Raw genomic sequence first — 10,719 nt, 5'->3', positions numbered from 1 at the left:
TGTGCTCTTACAAAGATTGGCCATCAGGGCCCACATGACAGTGTTTAAATTGAAAACGTAAATAGATCTTTACGCCAACAGTTTACAAGACGCGGCTTCTCTGCTCCTATATGTCGTCCAGCACGACACTCGTGCTTGTCAGGTCTGCGCTATCGCCTGCGCCATTGTCCTCACCCGCACCGTCGCCCTCGTCGATTTGAGACAATTAACTCGTTCTTTTTGCGTTGATTCATGCTATGACATGAGTTGAAGCTACTCTAAGAGTTAACTGGACTAAATCGACTCGAGCACGTAGAAATCGATGATTTTCGTTTTGGGGGACTTTTTCGTGTTCTTGGCTCGATCTAAAATTTCCTGGAGATTGGGTAGAAATTGGGCGACGATTCTTTCGGGATAGCTCACTAACTCCTTGGTGATTACCTGTGCAAATTTTGGGAACTATTGATGGAGTTCTTGATCGATTTTCGTTCAATTTTTGGGCCGGGTTCTCTCTGTTCCTAGAGCTCTGGCCCTTTGTTCTTCGTCGGTCTCCTAGTGCTCGTCCGTGTGAGAACCGTTGGGCCACTGGTGTAGGCAGGCATGGTGGTGGCAGTCGACGTAGTAGCTCCTGCCGCCGAGTTTGGTTCTGAGCCCCCCACGGTGTTCTTCTGTTGTGCGTCAAGCTGGTCACCGACGACCGCAGTTCTGTGTGCTTCTCCGTGCGTGTCTGTTCTAGTTCATGCTTGCTGCATGTGGGTCTGTGCAGTCCCAGATCCCGCAGGTGAAATTGCTTCTGCGTTTATGTAACTGCAGCAACCACCATACCTTGTGTAATCAACAAAATAGTTGTACCCGTCAGTTGAAGCTGCAGCTTCATTGGTTGTATTCAGCCATGGTTTAGTTCCACCCCAATATCCCAAAAAGTACTACAGTATCTGTCACATCGAATATTTGCGGTCCGTGCATGGAGCATTAAATGTAGACGGAAAAAAAACTAATTGCACAGTTTAGTGGGAAATTACGAGACGAACGTTTTAAGCCTAATTAATCCATGTTTAAACACTATTTGCCAAATAAAAACGAACGTGCTACAGTAGCCCCGAATTCCAACTTCCTGAAACTAAACAAAGCCTCAGTATGGGTTCGATTTGATGCTTGTAACAGTGGAGTGCCTGTGTGATCGATGCTAATATTCATTTTGGGTTTTGACTTCCAGGAGCTGCAGGGTACCAGTTCTGGCTGGACTCTTACCACGTCTTGGCTTCAGGCATAGGTGGATGATGGTGGGCTGTGTGACACTTTGCCTGTGAATTAGCAGATGTTGCTATCTGTTATCCGCTTCTAGATGAAATTACATATTGCCTTGAGAGTTCTTTCTGAAAATAGGGTGCAGCCATGAATTGAAAAACATACCTACAATTAGGCCCTGTTTGGTTCCGACCTCTTAAAACTTTAGTTCCAAAAAATTTTAGGCAGCCTTCTAAAACTTCCTAAAAGAGTGTTTGGTTGCATCTCCTAAAACTGACTAAAAGCAGTAAATGTTGTTGAACAAAGACACTTTTACCCTTCTTTAGGAGAGAGAGAGGGGGGAGGGGGCAATAAATGAGGGGTAGTGGGGGTCCAGGAAGGACTTTAGTAGGTTTTAGGAAGGGGTGGAGCTCCTAAAGAAAAACCAGGTTTTAGGAGAGGGTGTTTGATTCTTTAGACAGATTCTATCCAGATTTTAGCTCCTAAAGCATTTAGGAGGGGGAACCAAACACCCCCTTATTTGTTTTGTCAAGATGACCCTGTGATTACTGTGTCCAATCCAATGTTCAGCAGCACGTATGTCACATGCTCGTGTATTAGTTTATCCCTCGAGTCTTTAGTTGTTGACTTTTGTCTCACAACCTGGCCATGTTTTATGTACATTGATCATGATTCTTAGAGCTTTCATGGATGTTTGCTTCCATTGCAGCCTCAATTATTTCAGATTCATATGCAGTTTTGATATATGCTTGAATGAATGAAGTCTGGCAAAGTGCATGCACTGTTCTTGTTTTGTTTTAGAGACAAAATTATTGGGTTATTTGTGAACAAAGAAAAGTGCATGTTTATGAATGATGATATTGTGTCCATCTTTTCTTTACCTGCTCTTCAGGTGTTCTCTCCTCCAGTGGAGCACATTCTCAAGCTGCCCTGCTCCCCTCGACCGACGATGGCCCTCCGCCGGCCGCTGCTGCCTAGTCACGGTCGCGGCCAGGACAGGGATGGTGAGAAGCAGCGCGTATGGCGGATCCGGCACGGTCAGCCTGGATCTGGCTCCTAGATGGTGAGAGGTGGCGACTGCTGAGTGGACACGAGGATGAAGGGTGGTGAGATGAACATTAACCCCGTTCGTGCTGATATGCGGTCTTTCCTTCCCTTTTGTTGCCTCCCCTTCATTGCCTATGGAATGCGCTGATGATTGTGTCTGATCCTTAACCAATGAAATTGGTAGCAGTACGTATTTTGAGTGCTCCACTACTAATCATTGGTCAGATGGTGATGCAGTTCCCAAATCAGAATAATGGTCAATGATGCTTTGTAAATTTTGCAGTGGCCCGTACTTGTAGTGGCGAACACCAGCTTCTGGTGGACTTGAATCAGCACACAAGTAGCTCTATGTAAGTTAAACGAACTGCTATTGTTATAAAAAAGTTATAAAAAATTAGATCGAGCTTGGGGCTACTGAACTTAGACTTAAGTCCCTGTGCTATACTATATACATTAGAATATTTTTATTGGCCTTGCTCAAATATGTTTGTTCCAGCAGTTCATACTTTGATAGTCATTTGTTTTTATGATACCGATTTTGATGTATATGCACAAAGAATATATTTATTCCTGCAGTAGATAGTCATTTTGTATTCTTGTTTATTCTGTTAGATGGGCTTGCCTGACCAAATAATATAATATTTTTTCTAGATAATTTGATAATGTAGCTATCTACTATATAAATTGCGCAATTCTTCCATATTGCGTGGTGTACTATACTTTCGCTTATTTAGGTTCATATAAATAAATATACAGTGTACTATAGGTTGGTCAAACCGATTACACATTGATTATAGGTTAATCCTAATTATTGATTGATCGTGACATTCTCCTTGTTGTGCAGGTTCTATTTGTTTCTATTTTCCTAATAGTGCTCGATTACATCTCTCATTTGATTGAATATTGTCTGTCATGTGATAGAGGAATTACGACAAAATAGTAAATAGAAAATGATTGTGCTATCCATATACACATTGCATGTTTGCATGCACCAGCATACATGGCAATGAGCTCCCTGCGCCTTGCTCAAAAAAAGAGAATTAACACAGAAGAAAAGAAAATTAAGACAAAAGGAAAGAGAGAGATTGTTGTCGATCCTCTTCTATAAATCCTGTGGCCCCGTCATAACGCCCACCCTCGCAGCCAGGACACCACGGCTCCCTCCAGCCGATTGGTGAGGAGCTGCTGCAGCCCTACAGGAACCCGGCAGGGTCAGGCCACCGACCCAACTCGCCTTCTATCGCATCATCCCTATCCTCACCAGGTCTTCTTTTTACTTTTTTTTTCCTGGTCAATGCATTATTCTCCCTGTGGTTGCAATGCCCCTGCTTGGCTTCTCTGGTTGGACAATAGATGATAGATGATGTCCAATTAGAAGATGAGGCATGAATTTCAGCTGAAATCTGCGACCTGTGAAAATAGAGTGAAAGATTGAGTTATTGACAGTTGAAATGTTGAATTAAAAAACTAATTTAGGTTCCTATTTTTTCCCAGATGAAATCTACGACCTGTGAAAATAGAGTGCAAGATTGAGTTATTGACAGTTGAAATGCTGAATAAAACAAATTTAGGTTCCTATTTTTTCCTTTAAAAACTAATTTAGGGCTAACTCGATGGAATGGGCTCATTAGTATATACTGAAGATTGGGCACTGTGGTTACGATCTGCCATTGCCAGAGCAAGACGACATCGGGCTAGGCATAGAAATTAGTAGCTGCGACCTGCAGGTATTAAGAAGTCATTTTTCTAATTATTCAATTCCGTACTTTGTGGCACAACATAGAAATAGGAATTGCAATACCGTGTTGCTTTGCTTCTTTGCAATATCCTGTTACGTGCTTCTAAAAGTGTAGTGTCATGTGATGTGTCTAACTGTCTTGAGTAGTTGAGTCTGACAATTGTTAGTCATAGTATTGTTATTATGTTAACTTAAGGGAATTCAGACTTGCTTGTTATGTCAACTAAGGGAATTCAGAATCGTACTGCCCCACTTTGCTTCATGCAATTCCAGAATGAAGGGATTCACTCAGTGGTTTGTTGTGATAACTGATAAGGGTTGCCATCTGTGATTTTTATCATGGTTGGTGTCTTGCGATAGCCTGTGCAGAGCACCATCAATTGTGATGGCATTGCTTGATCAGGCATATATTAATGCCTCAAAGATTAGTGGTATACACCATTCTCTTCAAATTTTAGGTTTTTGAATTTTATATTTGAGGGACCATTTTATTGTGTCTTTTGGATAGATTGCAATGGGCGTCATCGCCACATGCCATCTATTGATTTGAGACTTTGGGTGCAGATAAATTGCATCATTTTTTTCATGATATATTTTAGTTTTCATACTTCTCATCGATGTTTCAATATAAAAATACTCTAAACTACTATATTTGTCTTCTATGGGACATACAATAGACTTAAAGCTATATAGCGTTCTTTGTTTAGCCCCTCCCCCTATATTTTTTCTGGATCCATCACTGGTGATACCCAATAATAGATAGAACTTTTTTCATATCATATCTCCTGTTATTTGGTACTTTGTGTTGTTTAGCATGATGATTTGGAGACGATCCTAATCTGAGTTTACTGAACAACCATATATTAAGTTCCTTGTGTTTTTTTCCTTTTATTATGGGCATGATGCTGTAGTTTAGTTTAGAGCAACAATTTAGGTAGCAAGTGATGATGCAGTATTATGGTTGCATATTAACTAATCCGTGTTCTTTCATCATGCTTGAGTGCTTTGGGAAAAGAAAACCTAATGAAGCTGATGAAAGGCATTTAGGCTAAAATTTAGAATGTAGAATATAAATTTTGTAAGAAGAGCTCTTCCACCGTATCTATCTGATCATGAGCAGATACAGTGGGCTAAACTGCTAAAGTAACTGCTTAATCTTTACTGTCCAGTTCAATAACAAAAGCTAGGGTGGCCTTGGAACTTGTAAGTTCTCCTTAGATAGTTCTGCCTTTTGTTTCCTAGGCGTATTCTGATTTTGTTCTGACAGACTTTATTATATTTTGGAAAAGAGAGAATCTCTGTTTTTGTTGAAAGCGTAATTGTTGCATAATCGGTGTACCTTTCAACTAAAAAGTCAGAATTAATCTTTGTTTTTGTTGAAAGCATAATTGTTGCGTAATTCGTGTACCTTTCAACTAAAAAGTCAGAGGTAGTAAGTCTAGAAATCCCCTACACAATAGTTGTTGGGCCAGAACCCAGACTCATGTTCATATTAATTTCTTGCTATTTTAAGATGGCAACCAACTGAAGTTTAAGATGGCATGTGTTTTCTACCTTGTGCTTTCTAATGCTGGCATGCGTTACCTACTTTATTCACATCTAGAATGCTAGAACTCGTGTTCACGTGATTCACCCACGCAGCCACGCTGCGACTCGAGGTGAAGTGCACAACTGCACTTGGAGGCCACCACGTCTCCCTTGCCAAGACACTCGCCGCCGGTTTCTGATTCATCGTCGAACTCCCCTGTGGTTGTGATTTGGAATATATAGATGAGTTCGTTGTATACTGGAGGATCCTATTTAGATGCACAGTGTTCATCTAACCAAATTTAGTACAGTCTTGTACCTTAGAGGAGATCCACTTTCTTTCTAAGAATACATATGTAGCAGTTAATAGCAACACTGTAGTGGTTTTAGTGTTTCAAATCTTATTCCTTTGTATGAACTTTTGTCATATTATCTGTAACTAATTTTAATTTGTTATAATGACCACACAATGCAACCATGTATAGAACAATATTATTTACAATGAGATGTGTGAGTTTTTTAGTTTACTTGTTCCTGAACTATAAGAGAGAACTGCATTGATTCATCCTCCTGCACAGAATTTATATGCTACTTTGAGTCCAAATTATATGATGCTTTAAGTTTTTGTGTTGTAATTTCTGAAACATTTAAGAGAGAACTGCATTGATTCATCATCCTATACAGAATTTTCATATGCTACTTTGAGTCCAAATTATATGCAGCCTGTTCGGTCGGCTGGTTCGTATCGTTGCTGGTTCGTGAAGAAGTACTGCTGGCTGGTTTGTGTGAGAGAAAAATACTGTTCCGACTGGAAATTTACGATCGTTTATGACAAGCCACAACCAAACGAACAGGTTGATGATGCTTTGAGTTTTTGTGTTGTAATTTCTGAAACCTTGATATGGAATGTTCACATATTCCACACATTAATTTTTATGCATAGCTATCATATCTTATTTTCTATGACTTCAAAATAGCACTCTATTTAGTGAGACTTCTGCAATCTTTCTCTTGATCTACACTAAAGATCATAAAATAGACTTTATATATTCATCTAAGCCACAATCCACGTGTGTTCGCATTGGCATAACTAAAAATGAATTTGTTACCCGTGCGTTTCTTTGGTTACGTTGACTAAAAAATATTTCTAAGGCATCATGATACCAACCAAAACATGATCTCATTTTGGTGGTTTGATTTGCATCACGATCTATCACCGTATACTGCAGTTCAAATTTTGTTGGCACGTGGCCACGCACGAGCATCAAATTTGCGGTCATGTATGCTAATAAATTAACAATGTAGGTGTTGTAGTTATTTCATATGCCTCACATGACGTCATCAAGATAACAGGACATAGGCACAGAGCACGCGAACAACTTTAAATCTTTAATTGCCTGCCGATTTCCATAAAATAATAGTATATTATGTTCAGACTGACTAATGTCATCCTGTATATTTTTCATGATTTTGGTTTCTTAGTTGCCGATATGGGTTCTGGCTGTCGGTCGCTTAAAAGAAAGAGGGTGTACGCTGACCCGTCGCTTGCAATCACTGATACACACATATACATGTAACTACGTTACATTTATCTTGTAATTGGCGAGGCAATCATTTTCTATCAACATAAGTTTACTCGTGTGTTTTATCATTTTGATTGATACAAACGGGATTGTAGATGGATTGAATTCCATGAAGTGAGAATGGAACACATATGTTCCATATGGGATGTGAGTGTCAAATTTTTTTGGAAAGGCAACGTACGACATCACCATGGTGATATATATTTGCGTGAAATTTTGAAGGATGAGCAGGTGCATTTTTAGCTCATCTTTTTGGAACATGTCTAAATTTTTTTCTACAGACCATTGTTATCTATCTATTGGATCTAATATTCTCACAGAGAACCAAAATGAAAGCGGTTGCGTATGGCGACCAAACCGTGAGGTTCGACGCTTTGCTTCTTGTAGGAGAATGTTATGACTTCATGAGAGTTGGCTTCGCGCCTACTCATGTTGGTCCTTTGGGCTACATCTTTCGTTTATGTGCCGACTATTTTATGGTTCTATCTCCACAAAGTATGGCTAATGCGCCACCGAGAGAGCTTTGGATTTGTCAGTGTCCTTGTACCTTTATGGAATTCGAGGATGTATACGCTCAAGCTGAGTACTTTTTTGTAGGTATACCTCATACGCCTATATTTAAAAATACATAGTTAATTGTTCATGCTCCTATTCCATCAATAACTATCGTTTGTGTTTATAGATGTTATTGGTATAGTTGTGCATGTGTCTAATATTCGAGGAAGGGATGACGTGCGGATGCGACCATACAGATATGTGGTGCTGATGAATGAAATGTGCTTAGAATGACAATTTTATTATTTTTTTATTGTTTGATGCTAATCAATTTTGTAACTCATAGGTACCACTGCATCATAATAACCGTCAAGTATACACACATATGCCGTCACTTATCGGAATGGCAGTGAGCGGCATCAGAGTTGCGCATTTTAGCTAGTCTCCATGTACAAATGAATAGAAAGAGATGTATTGTATCACTAATGTTCTCATATGTATTGACTAAATAAAATATCAGTTATTACATTTTTTTGCTCGTGCATGATAGACGGAGTGACCACTACTGACGATTTTAGCGAATTGGTATTCAGTCCTATTTGTAATCAGGCGCATGATTTTCAAAGTGAGGTTTTTTTGGGTAATTCATTGATTTAATTTATTGACTGCAACACTGATCCAAAAGTTTTTTATTTGTTTATAGGTCTACGCAATCGTCTGCTTGTTTATGAAGCCAGATGTTACCGAGTTCAAGAATTTGCTAAGGACATCGTGCCGCGTCTCATAGATTTAGAGAACTAAATAATATTGAAATTATTTACACGCTTATGACATGCACTTTGAATAGATGATGGACATGAATTTAGTTTAATATAATAGTCATTTTGTGCATTTTCATTGGTCAAATAGGTTCAAAATATGTGGATTGAGCAATGTTTGTTTGACATATTTGATTGTTTCATTTAGTTTGTAATATTAGAGGCTTTTTGTCGATATAAAATATTATTTTAGCCGTATCACGGAAAGGTCTATATAGTAGAGTTTGTAAGCCTGTGGTGTCGTGCTCTTAGTGACCGTTAATTTCATAAACTTTGTTTTTTTATTAAATATCAGTTTAATGTCTTACAGTACTGTTATCTTAACGTACGATCCATATGTTTTTAGTACAAAAGTTTAGTTGTCCCGTAGCAACGCACAGGCATGCTACCTAGTATAGTAAATAAACTCGCAAACGAACGCTAGATTAGTTGGTCACACTGTATGCTTTGTGCCCTGTCGGTCAGGGTTCGAACCCCCTATGGGACAGAATTGTTGGCCGAAGGAGACGTAATTTATCTATATGTTCAAAAAATCCTCGCGTCTGTCCCACGTCAAAGCATAGGTCTAAGGTAAGTCCAGTCTCACGGGAGCTTACGGTGTCACTGTGTATAGGTGGAACAGAGATTCGAAGGTTTTCTTGATCTATGTGAGAAGGTTAACACAATGCTTGTGCTTGGGCTATCTTGCCCTCATGCGGGTGAGTTTGTTTTACGGTAAGGGCGCGTTTAGATCCAAAATTTTTTAGGTTTTGGCTACTGTAACACTTTCGTTTGTATTTGGTAGTTAGTGTCTAATTATGGACTAATTGGGTTCAAAAGTTTTGTCTCGCGATTTCTTACCCAACTGTGCAATTAATTTTTTTTCGTCTACATTTAGTACTCCATGCATGTATCGCAAGATTCGATGCGACCAATACTACGTAAAATTTTTTAAGAACTAAACGGGCCCTAAATAAACTCGTAATGACGTCTGCAGCTTTTGTGCGCACAGCACAAACAAGTGCGTGAGCCTTCTTGTCAAACAAGCATGGGTATAATTTTTTTAATATATACTAGTAGTATTTCAACTCCCAAGTCAACATCGATCGTGTCTACCTTGCCAGCAAGGGACACCCTTTGCCGAGATCATGCATAGACCTAGCCCTTGTTTAGTTATATGAATTTGGAATTTGGAGCTACGGTAGCACATTCGTTTTTATTTGGTAATTATTGTTTAAACATGGACTAAGTAGACTCAAAACGTTCGTCTCGCAATTTCTCACCAAACTGTACAATTAGTTTTTTTTCGTCTACATTTAATGCTCCATACACGAGCCGCAAACATTTGATGTGACAGGTACTGTAGCACTTTTTGGGATTTTGAACTCCAACTAAACAAGGGCTATCCAAGTGTGTGGAGGACTACTCCCGCCATTAAAAAAATACAACTATAAGATTTGTACATGTGTGCTTCTTGTTTGTAAACTCTTTTTTCTGGTTCTATCGTCTAATAAAAATACGGCAAAGCTCTTGCTGTCCTTCTAAAAAAAGATTTATACATGTCAAACTAAGCTTGACTTTGATTAAATTCATAGTAGTAAATAGTATTAACATTTATGTCTCAACTAGATTTACTACAAAAATATATTCTATAATTAATTTAATTATACTTGGTTTGTATCACAAATGTTAGCATTTTTATAATTTTAAATAAACCTTAAATTATTTGACTCCCCGAAAAATGAGAATTACATCTTTTTTGAACGAAGCACCCCGGTGTGAATCTAGGTCAGATGGTCATCGAGGTCTTGTTTGAAATAGTGGAGCCATTAGAAACTATTGGCACTATATGCACTAATTCTATTGGAATTCTCAAAATACGTCAGGGTCAACTAACCCTGATAATAAGCTGTAGCTCTGCCCCTGACAGCATCACACTAATCCAACATTTTACCATGCGGTTGCTAGTCGGATCTACTCCATTTAGTTCCAAAACATAATTTTGTTTGGTTTTCTCTAAGTCAAACTTTGCTAAGCCCTTGTTTAGTTGGAGAAATTTGGATTTTGGGGCTACTGTAGCACGTTCGTTTTTATTTGGCAAATAGTGTTCAAACATGGACTAATTAGGCTCAAAACGTTCGTCTCGCAATTTCCCACCAAACTGTGCAATTAGTTTTTCTTTTCGTTTACATTTAATGCTCCATGCACGGGCCGCAAACATTCGATGTGACAGGTACTGTAGCAACTTTTTGAAAGTTGGGGTGGAACTAAACAAGGGCTAAGTTTATAATAAAAAAAACATAGT

The 10,719-nt window shown here is 38.8% G+C and overlaps 2 long non-coding RNA genes across 5 annotated transcripts; both read left to right on the top strand.

The window, feature by feature from the left end:
* The first annotated feature begins 1,117 nt into the window (after positions 1–1,117).
* LOC136456363 (uncharacterized) lies at positions 1,118–3,284 on the top strand. 3 transcript variants are annotated; one of them, XR_010759423.1, is made up of 4 exons: positions 1,118–1,262; positions 2,120–2,460; positions 2,558–2,624; positions 3,119–3,284. It is a non-coding gene; the product is annotated as an uncharacterized lncRNA (long non-coding RNA). The 3 variants fall into 3 exon arrangements; XR_010759421.1 differs by having other exon boundaries at positions 2,558–3,284; XR_010759422.1 differs by having other exon boundaries at positions 2,120–2,624.
* Positions 3,285–3,315: 31 nt separating this feature from the next.
* On the top strand, positions 3,316–8,592 carry LOC136456362 (uncharacterized). Of its 2 annotated transcripts, XR_010759420.1 has the most exons (5): positions 3,316–3,538; positions 3,769–7,719; positions 7,805–8,088; positions 8,168–8,242; positions 8,321–8,592. It is a non-coding gene; the product is annotated as an uncharacterized lncRNA (long non-coding RNA). The 2 variants fall into 2 exon arrangements; XR_010759419.1 differs by having other exon boundaries at positions 3,316–7,719; positions 8,321–8,587.
* Positions 8,593–10,719: the final 2,127 nt, after the last annotated feature.

This window comes from Miscanthus floridulus, chromosome 6 (assembly GCF_019320115.1).
Source record: "Miscanthus floridulus cultivar M001 chromosome 6, ASM1932011v1, whole genome shotgun sequence".
In the NCBI taxonomy this organism is placed as follows: domain Eukaryota; kingdom Viridiplantae; phylum Streptophyta; class Magnoliopsida; order Poales; family Poaceae; genus Miscanthus; species Miscanthus floridulus.
This window is presented reverse-complemented; position numbering and strand designations above follow the sequence as displayed.